The following is a 13,824-nucleotide window of genomic DNA, read 5'->3' as shown; positions in this document are numbered from 1 at the left end:
ATAATGACATACACAAAACTTTTAAATATATAATCTACTTAAAATTCAGGCTGAGATTTATCTACTTTAACACTCCAAGAAGTGTTCCTACATAAAGTTAAGAATGGCATATTGCTGTTATGTTTTTCTTTGGTGGTAGAGAGAGGTGGTCAAATTTTAATTAAAATTATATTGAAGATTTGTTAAAAAGTTAATACAATAAAAAAATCAGTAGCATTACCACTTTTCTATTTGGCCTTCTACTCAATTTCCCTACCAATTCCTAATTGTTTCTCATTTTACACAAAGTAGCATTTGTCATTTTGACTACCCCTGCAAAAATGTTGTCAGCACATTCTATGGGAGACTATTCCCCAGTATTTCCCCACTTCCAAGATGTTCTCATAGACATTTTTAACTATGGACAGCTTCCCTCATTTCAGTGCTGAAAAATCTTTACAGCTTTAGGACAGCAAACTTTTCAACTGGAGGCCAGGCAAAGGGAGAGGGAGAGTTTTTTTTTTTTTTTTATAGTTTCATCTCTTGCTAGTGAGAAAATTATTCTCTGCAATTAGAAATGTATCCAGGCTGACCTACAAAATGATTGAAGGGAAGCTCATTTATGCAAGTAAAGGCAAACTGCAAAGTGTTATGTGATTGTATTTTAAAACATCACTCACAAGATTTCTCCCTTCCTCATATCACATTGAACATGAAGCTGTTAACCTGGAGGACAAGTTGAAACATCTCATCACTGAAAAATGAACTACAGAAAGGTAAAGACAGACATAAGGTTTGTCTACACACAAGCTGCACTGATTTGAAAACCGGTTTAAACTGGTGCAAGTCCAAGTGTGGTTCTCTTACAGTGGCTTAGCTTATGCTTGTACTACTCAAATATGTATTTTCCTCTAAACATTCTGATATTCAAAATTCAGACTATGAGAATAATATATTAACAGGGGCAGTTTGTACTTATAGCTTTCTAATGGCCAGAAATCTTTGAACTTCCTCAAACTAATGAAAAGAACATTAACCTTTTTTCCTCTACGCAAAATAAGACATTGAGTGTTTAATTTACTCAGATGTGAAGTGGAAGGATATACCTTAAACATTATTGAATTACTTTCCAGACATCAGTTGAAACAATAAAATTAGGGCTGTCAAACGATTGAAAAAAATTGTGATTAACTGCACAATTAAAAATAGAATACCATTTATTTAAATATATTTGGATATTTCCTACATTTTAAAACATATTGATTTCAATTACACGACAGAATACAAAGTGTACAATGCTAACTTTATATTTATTTTTATTACAAATATTTGTGCTGTAAAAATAGTATTTTTCATTTCATCTCATACAAGTACTGTAGTACAATCTCTTTATCATGAAAGTTGAACTTACAAATGTAGAATCATGTATAAAAAATTGCATTCAAAAATAAAAATGTAAAACTTTGAGCCTAAAAGTCCACTCAGTCCTACTTCTTATTCAGCCAGTCACTCAGACAAAAGTTAGTTTACATTTAAGGGAGATAATGCTGCATGCTTCTTATGTTACCTGAAAGTGAGAACAGACGTTTGCATGGCACTGTTGTAGTCGGCATCACAAGATATTTGTGTACCACATACACTAAAGATTCATTTGTCCCTTCATCTTCAACCACCATTCCAGAGGACATTCATCCATGTTGATGACAGGTTCTGCTCGATGACTATCCAAAGCAGTGCAGATCGACGCATGTTCACTTTCATCATCTGAGTCAGATGTCACCAGCAGAAGTTTGATTTTCTTTTTTGGTGGTTCGAGTTCTGTAGTTTTGGCATCAGAGTGTTGCTTTTTTAAGACTTTTGAAAGCATGTTCCACATCTCATCCCTATCAGATTTTGGAAGGCACTTCAGATTCTTAAATCTTGGGTTGAGTGCTGTTGCTATCTTTAGAAACCTCACATTGGTACCTTCTTTGCGTTTTGTCAAATCTGCAGTGAAAGTGTTCTTAAAATGAACAACATGTGCTGGGTCATCATCTGAGACTGCTATAATATGAAATACATGGCAGAATGCAGGTAAAACAGAGCAAGAGACATACTATTCTCCCCCAAGAAGTTCAGTCAACATTTAATTAACGCTTTTTTTTTTTTTTTAAAACAAGTTTCATCAGCATGGAAGCATGTCCTCTGGAATGGTGGCCAAAGCATGAAGGGGCATACGAATGTTTAGCATATCTGGCACGTAAATACCTTGCAATGATGGCTACAAAAGTGCTATTTGAAAGTGCCTGTTCTCACTTTCAGGGGACACTGTAAATAAGAAGCAGGCAGCATTATCTCCCGTAAGTGTCAACAAACTTGTCCGTCTTCGCAATTGGCTGAATAAGAAGTAGGACTGGGCCGACTTCTCGGCTCTAAAGTTTTACATTGTTTTGTTTTTTAGTGCAGTTATACAAGAAAAAAAATCTACATTTGTAAGGTACACTTTCACAATAAAGAGATTGCATTACAGTACTTGTATGGGGTGAACTGAAAAATACGATTTCTTTTATCATTTTTACTTTGCAAATATTTGTAATAAAAATATAAAATGAGCACTGTATACCTTGTATTGTGTTGTAACTGAAATCAATATATTTGAAAATGTAGAAAAACATCCAAAAATATTTAATTTCAATTGGTATTCTATTAACAGTGCAATTAAAACAGCTGTTAATCGCGTGAGTTAACTGCGATTAATCAACAGACCTAAATAAAATCAATATATCATATTGAATAATATAACAGATCAAATGTGAACTTTGACCTCCATCAGAAAATTGAATTGAAGCCATAGTGAACATCAGTTATCTGCTGAAAGAATCAGTCATGTCTTCATTTGAAGCGAGATCTACATAGCAGCGATCAATTGTTAAGATGCTTTATTGACAACTCTCCAGCATTCACCACAAAAAATAGGTTCATTTTTGCATACGATTACATCTTAGTTTTTTCAATAGCATTTTATTGGCAGTGGAAAAATGCTTCAGAACTTTACTGAAAGAAAGCAATAAATAATACTGTGGTAAAAATAGTTCAAAGTACTTAGGCTGTACATACTTCGTTCCATAATCAGAAGTACACAAAAAAAGATTAGAAAAAAACACAGAACAGTAACAATGAATTTCAGTTGTACAAGTAAACTAAAGAGAAGAAACCAAACAAGAAAAAAAAAGACATGCTATATATACTGTTGCATAATAAATAATGCACCATGATCTGAACAGATTTCTTACTGGCTTTTTAATGTGCCATTCAATGATACATTTTCTACGCAAAGCCTGAAATGGCTACAACCATCAAAAATTTTAAAAAATCTGGACAATTTTTAGAACAAGTTTACAAACGAATGCAAAAAGATGACTTAAGAAAAATAAGGCCTTTATTCGAAGTTGCACTACTTTATTCTTCAGCATACTGTGCCTTCATCTTTTACTTTTTTTAATATTAGACTGCAGTGCTTCATGATTGGTCCGCTAAGAATAGTTGCATCAGTGCCTTTCCACAAATGTTTTTAATCAAAAGGATATGGGAGGAAAGCACTTTTTGTGGCCTGTGGATTACTACCAGGAACTATTATGAAGTCTTTCTTCCTTGGCTGAGAGAAAACATTTCTCAGTTTATGGCTTATGTTCAGTCATTGTAAAGACATGCTATACAAATACAGCAGACTGGAAGTTATGAAGGAGTTAACCAATTCTAAAACATGTTCCATAGTGTTATAATGTTCCCCCATTTTAAAAATGTACTAAATCATTAAATGAAGACAAATTCACCCTGACAAATTTTCTTTGTAAAAAAGGTACAACTATCAACAGAAATAAAAATAATCTATTAGACCTGCTTACTAAAACGTTTATCTGAATGCTTATCTGAAAAAGGCTGGTTTATTTCATGTTTAGAACTAGCTAATATTTCCAAAAGACAAAATATATACTGCTTGGTGTCATGATACTTTTACAAAGACAGGAAAATCCTTTTCACCTTCAATTTCATTATTAAAAAACCCAATGATAATTACAATAACTGCATAATTTACAAAAGCCCTATATTGCTTATAGGGACATATACTTACAAGCATTACAGTACATTCAGTTGGAAAGACTAAAATTACGGATAAAATCAGCAAGGATTTGATTTATAGACTGAATACAGATGGAAATGGTAAGTAACTATATAAATGAAGTCACATAGGTTTACTTAAATATAAGAGACATTTAATTCTAAAATATTTTCTCTATGGTACTCATGAATTTGTTTGCTAATTAAAAACTCTGTAATAAAATATCTCGAAGTGTCCATTTAACAAGTATTAACAAATTAAAGATTCCACTGATTTCTAAAATATGGTCTTTGAGTTCAAAATGCTGCATATCACCGGTAGAAATAGTGTGGGTAAACTGCAAAATAAAAAAGAAATCTGTTATACAGTGTCTCAGGATTTTTATTTTTATATATATATATATATATATATATATATATATATATATATATATATAAAAAAGCAAACATACATTACATTCCAAGTTTCTCAGTTAAACAGCTCATTGTTGTGGCATGTATTTAATGGATTACTACCATTTTGTGAAGTATAGAGTTCTATTTGGTCCCAATATATGTTTCAGTTGCAATATGAAGCTTGAGGCCAGAGGTCAAATACCTTCAATTCCCAATAAGAGATTAACTTTTTTTTTCTGGATGATCTTACTGTGTAATATATATATATTCTAAAACCAACAATATTAAGGCGATTAGAGTTAAGAGCTTTAACATTCACAAAGAAATGTTTTTAAGGTATCAACTTGATTTATACAGGGATGGATCCAGCTCATTTAAATTGCCCTTCACCTGCAGGAGCTTTCTTTCTCAGCATTTTATACCACAGAGCTCTTTTAGAGTACTTTTATATATTAAAGGCTACAGACTTTGAAGCTCCAATTATACTAGGAAATTGAATCGATTGCTATGAAAGCTTATCAGCACCAAGTTCCCTGGAGCGAACGTTGAAAGTAATTTAACTATGAATATAGACGATAAAAATATTTTAAGCACCACTACAGAAACATGATTTTCGCTTTCAAGTGACAGACTTAAATCAGACAACTTTGGAATTTCTGCCTGTTCTTTAAGAAGTAACAGATCGATTTGAGATGTATATGATGTAACCTAACATAGACGCTCCTTCCCACCTTGTTGTAGGATCTTCTGAGGTACAGTTAAAGGGCATCTTCTGCCCATCTGCCTATTAAGGCTGTGAATTTGGAAAACTAGAGAATATGAAAAATGATGCCCTGTCCTATTTTGCATATTATATGAATATGTACTAAGTAATTTACATAAGTAGTTATTACATAAATTCTCCCCACCTGCTTCCCCATCTATACCCAGCCATACTCTGATTTGGCTCATTTTCAAGTTCCCCCATGTCACAGCCCCATCCCTCTGGTTCTCTCAATTGCCCCCTTCAAATCTTCCCCCACACTATGTGAAGTATTTGCAGCTATCTGTAATACTTTATGAATATTATACGTTCCATCTATTTCTTACTGTGTTTGATACAGGATTATATGAGGTTACCTGCATGTATGCAGGAAAGGAAACAATAGCTTCAGGCAGCCCCATTTACTGTAACTTAAGGACAATGAAAGGCATCTTTCACTTTGAAGACCGTGATGAATTCAGTCTGGCATGGCACAGAGTGGGGAGTGTCCACGCTTATAAAGGGGAGCACGCTTATAAAGGGGAGGAACCCCCAAAGTTGGAACAAAACTATTTGGAAGGATAAAAAGGACAGGAGTAGGCAGACACTGTTGGGAAGCAGACTGAAGCCCAATCCCGAGAGGATGGGGGTCTCTGGAATAAGATAGGCCAACCTAAGTCTTTAGGTAAGATAGATGTATGTACAGACCGGTTATTGTGTTAAAAATCCTTTTATCTTATCCTGTGATCCTACTATTAAGGTTAAACAATGCTCCATTGGGTCACTGTATTCTCCACTGATCTCAGCTTCCAAAGGAAAGAAGATGTCACTCACCCTGTGCAGTAACTGAGGTTCTTAGAGATGGATGTCCCTGTGGGTGCTCCACTTTAGGCGACTTTGTGCCCCTGCGCTTGTAACTGAAGATTTGTAGTAGAAATGCCTGTTTGGGTCGCACGTGCACTGTCTTCATCTCATGCTACCTCAGGTGATTACATAGTGCCGTGTGACCAACCCCACCCCCACCCGCCAGTTCCTTCTCTACTGCGGAGACTCTAATGCAAAAACTCTGAAGTACAGAAGAAGAGAGAGGGTAGAGGAGCACCCACAGGGACAACCATCTCAAAGAAGCTCAGTTACTGCACAGGGTGAGTGACAGCTTCTTTCCTTTGGAAGCTGAGATCAGTGGAGAATACAGGGGGGGTGGGGGGCAGCGGTGAACAGGACTCACTCCACCACTAATACAGGGTTTTGCCATCATGCTAGTGATGACCAATGTGGTCCAGGACCTTGACTACACGGTCCATGCTGGGTCTGTTGGGGATTTAGACTGACACCAGCCATGTCTGCAGTGGCCTGAAGTGGAGTCGCGCGTGCCGAATCATGCAAGTACAGGTTGCCATGGGGCCCAACAGCTGTAGGCATGTGTTGGTGAGAGAGTGAGCTTGTATACATGAGATCAGGTCTGCCATGGCCTCAGGAAGGAAAGCCCTGGCCTGGGTAGAGTCAAGGACCGCTCCAATGAACTCTCTGCGCTGCATCAGGACTAAGGTTGACTGTCTTGTTTATCAATAGCCCCAGGTCGCAACAGATGGAGCAAACCAGGTTGAGATGATGCCGTACCTGATCTCAGTATCAGCCTTTTATTAACCAGTCGTGGAGGTACAGGTAAATCTGCATGCCTTTGTGCCTTAGGTAAGTGGCCACTATACACTTCGTGAACACTCTCAGTGCTGAGGAGAGGCCGAGGGGCAGTGCCGTGAATTGAAAATGGCAGTGGCCCAACAAAAATGGAGGAAACACCTGTACCCCAGGAAAAAGGAAATATGTGCCCTTTAAGTCAAGAGTGGAGTACCAGTCTCCCGGATCAAGGGAGAGGATAATGGAGGCTAGGGAGACCATGAGGAACTTTAACTTCTTGAGGGACTTGTTGAGGTATCGCAGGTCTAGAATGGGTCTGAGGCCTCCTTTTGCTTTTGATACTAGGAAATATTGGGAATAGAACCCTTTCCCTCTCATGTCTGGACAGACCTCCTCCACCACCCTCAGGTGCAGAAGGTTCTCTACCTCTTGCACTAGTAGTTGCTCGTGAGAAGGGTCCCCGAAGCGGGGTGGAAGGGAGGGTCGGCCATGAATTGCAAGGTGTAGCCCAAAGAAATTGTGTTGAGCACTCAACGGTCCAAGGTCAGCTTTGACCAGGCTGACTGGAAGGGGCGTAGACAGTCGAGGAAAAAGCGGGGGAGTGGATCCTAGGCAGTGGCTGGGGCGCCATCCTCAGGCGCATCCTCAAATCGTCTGCTTCTGGCTGCCCTGATCTCGAGAGGGGCCATGCTGGGCAGAGGAGCAGGAAGACCAAGGGTGATGTCGCTTAAACCCCTTGTCTTTCTCCTTTCTGTAGAAGCTGGGCTGGGGGACACCCTACGAGTGAGGCAGCAGCCGGAATGGCTTTCTAGCCAGTTGAGGGGTGTGCAAGCCCAAGGACCAGAGGGTGGCATGGAAGTCTTAATGACAGAGCCATGCACTGGTCAGCTCCAAGAAGAGCCCTGCTCCCTCAAATGGGAGATCATAGAGAGTAGTCTGCATCTCCTGGGACAGCCCAGAGGACTGTAACCAGGAGCTGCACCTCATGACTGCCAAGTCTGTAGCATCCTAGGCCATCTGGAGGATGCTTCTCGCCACCGCTTTGCCCTCATCCACTGGCGGCAAACTCCTGGGCTTTGTCCTGTGGAAGGCCCTCCTTGAATTTGCTGATGGAGTCCCACAAGTTGAAATTGTACCCGCCTAGCAAGGCCTGATAGATGCCCAAAATTTCAGGCTGGCTGTTGAATAAACTTTTCTGCTAAATAGGGCTAGTCTTTTGGTGTCTTTATTTTTGGGGGTGCTGATGCTACCAGGGACCCTGCAGAAGTGGTGGTATACAGGTATTCAAATCCCTTTGCAGGGACATAATATTTCTTTTCTGCTTTCTTGGAGATAGGCAGAATGGAAGAGGGGGTCTGCCAACACCAACCTGGCAATTTTCAGGACCCCTGGGTGGACAGGCAATGCGACCCAGGCCGGGGTGGAGGAGGGTATGACATTGAAGAGGTCATTGGACTCCTCCACTAGCTCCTCAACCTCCAGGTTCAGGTTAGCAGCCACCCTTTTGAGCAGTGCCTGGTCCTTCTTAAAATTATCAGGGGGGCTGCTTGCTTGCGAGAGGCCCGCCACCACCTAGTCCGGAGACGAAGAGGATGACTGAACCACAGGGGGAGGGGCGGCTTCCACTTGCCTGTCCAGGGATGGCTCGTTGGCCATTGAGACCTGCTGCACCGCTCTTGCATCAGACTCAGCACCATGCTGCCTCTTGCACAGCCACCACCAGTTTGTCCAATGAAGCCTGAGAGGAATGGTGGGAATACGGAACCAGCATGACGGATACACCACGTGGGCTCCAGTACTGCCACAGGGCTGGCCACTGCCCTTGCTACCACGCTACTGCCTCCAGGGCCATGCCCGTCTTGCGGGCCGTTGGCGATTTGCCTCTCCTAGGTGAGAAGCTGAACTCTCCCTCTGGCTCCAACCATTGCCCTTCTGTTGACCAGGGCAGAACCGTAGATGCCTGTCTAGAAGAAGCCGTAGAAGTCTGTCGGCGACTGGTAAGGACAAGGCAAGGAACGGTGCCTGCCCTGAAGCATGGTACCATGACCAAAAACGATCCGCACCAAGGGGGATCGATGCTGGGGGGACCGCTAGGCAATGGGAATCTGTGCTGCGGTGATCTCTCGTGGGAGGTTAGGTGGTACTGTGGGTACGGGGATTGGCGTTGTGACTTGGGCATCCCGCACCTCATAGGTGGTGACCTTGGTGTTAGAGACCTGGGTCTTCCACCCAGAGATCGAGGCTGCAGCGCCAGAGTCCTAGGCTGCAGTGATGGGGATCAACGCCTGCAGTCCAGGGACTGGGGACACTACGCTGCTTTGGAAGGAGATCCATAACTGGCTAGGCCTTAGAGGTCTGGGCCTTAACCGGGTCCATCACCTGGTTTGGCGTCTGCAGTGCCAGCTGGCCTACAGTAACTCCTCGCTTAACGCTGTAGTTATGTTCCTGAAAAATGCAACTTTAAGCGAAACCATGTTAAGCAAATCCAATTTCCCCATAAGAATATAAATGGGGAAGAGGGGTTAGCTTCCAGGGAAAATTTTTTCGCCAGACAAAAGACACTACACACACACACACACACACACAATAAATTTTAAACAAACAATTTAATACTGTACACAGGAATGATGGTTGTGAAGCTTAGCTGAGGTGGTCAAATCAGAGGGTGGAATATTTCCCAGGGAATGCCTTACTGCTAAATAATGAACTAGCACTCGGCTGAGCCCTCAAGGGTTAACACACTGTTAATATAGCCTCACACTCTACAAGGCAGCATGAATGGAGGGAGGGGAGACAGCATGGCAGAGAGAGACAGACGAACATTGCCCCTTTAAGTATGCTGACGCCACTCTAAGTACATTGCCTTTTTAATGACAGGTTTCAGAGTAGCAGCCATGTTAATCTGTATCCGCAAAAAAGAACAGGAGTACTTGTGGCACCTCAGAGACTAACATTTATTTGAGCATAAGCTTTCATGGGCTACAGCCAGTAGATTAGCAAGTTGAGAGAGCAGCTGCTGCCAGCAAGCTCCCTCCATCCTGAGCCCTATCTTGTGGCGCCCCCACCCCCCCCCCGGCTCTGTGGAAATGCGGTAAAGTTGGGGGGGGGGGGACAACACCCTGACATTAGCATCCCTCTTCCTCCCACCTCTGCACAGCAAGGAGGCGGCTCTGGGGAGCAGCACCAAGGCAGAGGGCAGGAGCAGCACATGGCAGTGGGGAGAGGGACAGCTGAACTGCCTGGCAATTGATAGCCTGCTGGCGGCTGCCGCCCATGGAACTTAGGGGTGCGGGGAGCTGACAGGGAGGCTGCCGGTCCACCCTGGTTCCAAGCCCCCAAAGGGCTGCTCTTTCTGCAAGCAGTGAACAAAGCAAGCAGCTGCCAAACAACCTTATAAGGGAACATTGCGCAAGTTTAAACAAGCATGTTCTCTAACTGATCAGCAACATAACAATGAAACAGCAACATTAACCGGGACGACTTTAAGTGAGGAGTTACTGTACTTGGTTGTTGGCCACTAGGGCTGCCTCGGGCACAGGTAGCCCTACGAGGGGTCAGGATCCCTGGCTGGGATGGGGGTCTGGCCACAGAAGTTCCCCTGTGTAGCTCCGGGGTGAGTATGTGGCCTAACACATGTCCTTTCCCCGAAGCCCCCTTATCCTGCGGTGCCAACAGGCCCTTCGGCTTCAGCCGCTTCTTGGGCACTGGGGAAGGGGCATGGTGACAGGCGGGTTCCGGTGCCGGCAGTGCGCTATGCGCTGACACTGAAGTGCTAGGCATGGAGTCTGACCGGAAGGGCTCCAAAGCAAGATGAAGCGCAAGGAGGGCCCTCAAGTGGATATCCTACTCCCTTTGAGTTTCAGGGTGAAAGTTCTTGCTGATCTTGCACTGGTGTTTTCTATGTGATTCCCCTTGACATTTCAAACAGCTATTGTGCGGGTCACTAATGGGCACTGGCCCGGTACATGATGACCATGGCTTAAAGCCTGGGGAATGGGACATGCCCCACTCTGTAGCGAAGTCCCAGCCGGGACTCTAACTACTAAAACTATTGAACACTTAACTTACCGGTCAAATGAAGTACATAAAAATCCTAACTACAAAGGAGACAGAACAATGAACTGAAAGAACGGCTAACACTCTTGGAATGCAAGTCAAGACACTCTGACCAACCGTCACAGGCGGTAAGAAGAAACTGAGAGGGCATAGGATCGCCAGCACCTGATATACCAATGCATGAGCATGGCACTCAAGGAAGTGCCACAGCCAACCCTACGGATACTGCTAAGGCAAAAGTCTCTGCTGAGTGTGCACAAGGGCACGCACGCACACACCTAGAATGGAATTGAGATGAGCAAGCACTCAAAGAAGAATGTTGTGTATGGGGGAGGAAATGCCATAAGGGCTCCCAATTTCCCTACTCACCTGGCAGATGTGATGGTCACGAGGAAAGCCACTTTCACTGAAAGGTGAAGTAGTGAACAGATCACGAGTGGTTCAAATGGGGGTCCAGTAAGGCCCTGTAACACCAGACTGAGGTCCCATGATGGAGTAGGGGCTTGTATTTCTGAGTAAATGTTATGAAGGCCCTTGAGAAAACACTTGGCGATTGGGTGAGCAAAGGTCGAGAACTCATCCACCTTATAGTGGAATGCAGTGATGGCTGTGAAGTGTACTCTGATCGACCAATTTGTTTAAAGTTCCAATATATAGTCCAGTACCAGTAGTAGAAGAGAGGAAACCACCATGATTTATCCATTTTGGCACCATGTATTGAATCATCTCCATTTGTGCAGGTATGTATGTTGTATAGTTGGTCTACAACAACGGTTTAAGAGAAGTTTCAGAGTAGCAGCCATGTTAGTCTGTATCTGTAAAAAGAAAAGGAGTACTTGTGGCACCTTAGAGACTAACAAATTTATTAGAGCATAAGCTTTCGTGAGCTACAGCTCACTTCATCGGATGCATACGGTGGAATATAGTGGGGAGATTTTATATACACAGAGAACATGAAACAATGGGTGTTACCATACAGACTGTAACAAGAGTCATCACTTAAGGTGAGCTATTACCAGCAGGAGAGCGGGGGGGTGGAAGCCTTTTGTAGTGATAATCAAGGTGGGCCATTTTCAGCACTTTACAAGAACAGTAGGAGGGGAAATAAACAAGGGGAAATAGTTTTACCTTGGGTAATGACACATCCACTCCCAGTCTTTATTCAAGCCTAAGTAATTGTATCCAGTTTGCAAATTAATTCCAATCCAGCAGTCTCTCGCTGGAGTCTGTTTTTGAAGGTTTTTTTGTTGAAGAATTGCCACTTTTAGGTCTGTAATCAAGTAACCAAAGAGATTGAAGTGTTCTCCGACTGGTTTTTGAATGTTATAATTCTTGACGCCTGATTTGTGTCCATTTTATTCTTTTACGTACAGACTGTCCAGTTTGGCCAATGTACATGGCAGAGGGGCATTGCTGGCACATGATGGCATATATCACATTGGTAGATGTGCAGGTGAACGAGCCTCTGATAGTGTGGTTGATGTGATTAGGCCTTACGATGGTGTCCCCTGAATAGATATGTGGACACAGTTGGCAACAGGCTTTGTTGCAAGGATAGGTTCCTGGGTTAGTGTTTTGTTGTGTGGTTGCTGGTGAGTATTTGCTTCAGGTTGGGGGGCTGTCTGTAAGCAAGGACAGGCCTGTCTCCCAAGATCCGTGAGAGTGATGGGTCATCTTTCAGGATAGGTTGTAGATCCTTGATGATGCGTTGGAGAGGTTTTAGTTGGGGGCTGAAGGTGGAAGGTTCTGTTATTTTCTTTTTTGGGCCTGTTCTGTAGTAGGTAACTTCTGGGTACTCTTCTGACTCTGTCAATCTGTTTCTTCACTTCAGCAGGTGGGTAGTGTAGTTGTAAGAATGCTTGAGAGAGATCTTGTAGGTGTTTGTCTCTGTCTGAGGGGTTGGAGCAAATGCGGTTGTATCGTAGAGCTTGGCTGTAGACAATGGATCGTGTGGTGTGGTCTGGATGAAAGCTGGAGGCATGTAGGTAAAAAAAGCGGTCAGTAGGTTTCCGGTATAGGGTGGCGTTTATGTGACCATCGCTTATTAGCACCATACTGTCCAGGAAGTGGATCTCTTGTGTGGCCTGGTCCAGGCTGAGGTTGATGGTGGGATGGAAATTGTTAAGAGAATGTCCCTTACTTCCTTGAGGTGGAATCTTGCCAGGTTTGGGTGGAGGGCCTGGCCCGCATTCTGAGAGAGAGGAGATGAGGCAGAAGAGGAAGTGTATGGGGTGGGCACACAGCCATCTTTAGGAGGTAAGGAAGCCAAATTTGTCAGCTACAGGGGGCTTTCAAGAGGACTCTGGTGTCCTGATCTTGTGTATCACCCGGGATAGAAGAGGGGTTGGAGGAAAGGTATATACTAGGGGTTCATCCCATTTGATGAGAAAAGCATCGCCCAGGGAACAGGATTCCAATCCTGCTCTGGAGCAGAAGTGCGGGCACTTGGCATTTTGGATCGTCACAATAAGGTCTATAGTTGGGAACCCCCCATTTGAATATATTCTGTAGTATTCCAGGTTCATTTCCCACTCATGGTCCTGGGAAAATTTTCTGCTTAATGCACCTGCTGTGATGTTTTGGCATCCTGGGAGGCAGGAAGCGGAGATGTCGATGTTGTGACTGATGCACCAATTCCATAACAGCATGGCTTCTGTGCACAGGGATTGTGACCATACTTCCCCCTTCTTGTCAGTTTATATAAAACAGGCAAGCAACGTTGTCTGTGAGGATCTTTATAGTTCTGTCCTTGATCATAGGTAGGAAATGGGAACATGCATTGTGAACTGCCCACAGCTCCAGTAAGTTTATATGTAGAATGGATTCCAATGGGACCAGCAGCCTTGAACCGTACAATTGCGCAAGTGTGCTCCCCAACCTAGTAGGGAAGCATCTGTATTTATTATTATTATTGG

General features: G+C 43.1%; 1 protein-coding gene across 11 annotated transcripts in view; it reads right to left on the bottom strand.

Annotated features, from left to right (window-relative positions):
• Positions 1-2,900: 2,900 nt before the first annotated feature.
• Positions 2,901-13,824, bottom strand: part of PPFIA1 (PPFI scaffold protein A1) — an 88,655-nt gene continuing 77,731 nt past the window's right edge. For 6 of the 11 annotated variants that reach the window (XM_073347881.2, XM_073347884.2, XM_073347871.2 and 3 more), the window contains one exon: positions 2,902-4,415. The gene's annotated coding sequence lies outside the window, so the exon portion shown is untranslated. Of the gene's footprint in view, positions 4,416-11,278; positions 11,725-13,824 lie in introns of all 11 variants that reach the window. The other 5 variants (XM_073347878.2, XM_073347875.2, XM_073347879.2 and 2 more) reach the window with 3 other exon arrangements.

Source organism: Lepidochelys kempii, chromosome 6 (assembly GCF_965140285.1).
Source record: "Lepidochelys kempii isolate rLepKem1 chromosome 6, rLepKem1.hap1, whole genome shotgun sequence".
Classification (NCBI taxonomy): domain Eukaryota; kingdom Metazoa; phylum Chordata; order Testudines; family Cheloniidae; genus Lepidochelys; species Lepidochelys kempii.
This window is presented reverse-complemented; position numbering and strand designations above follow the sequence as displayed.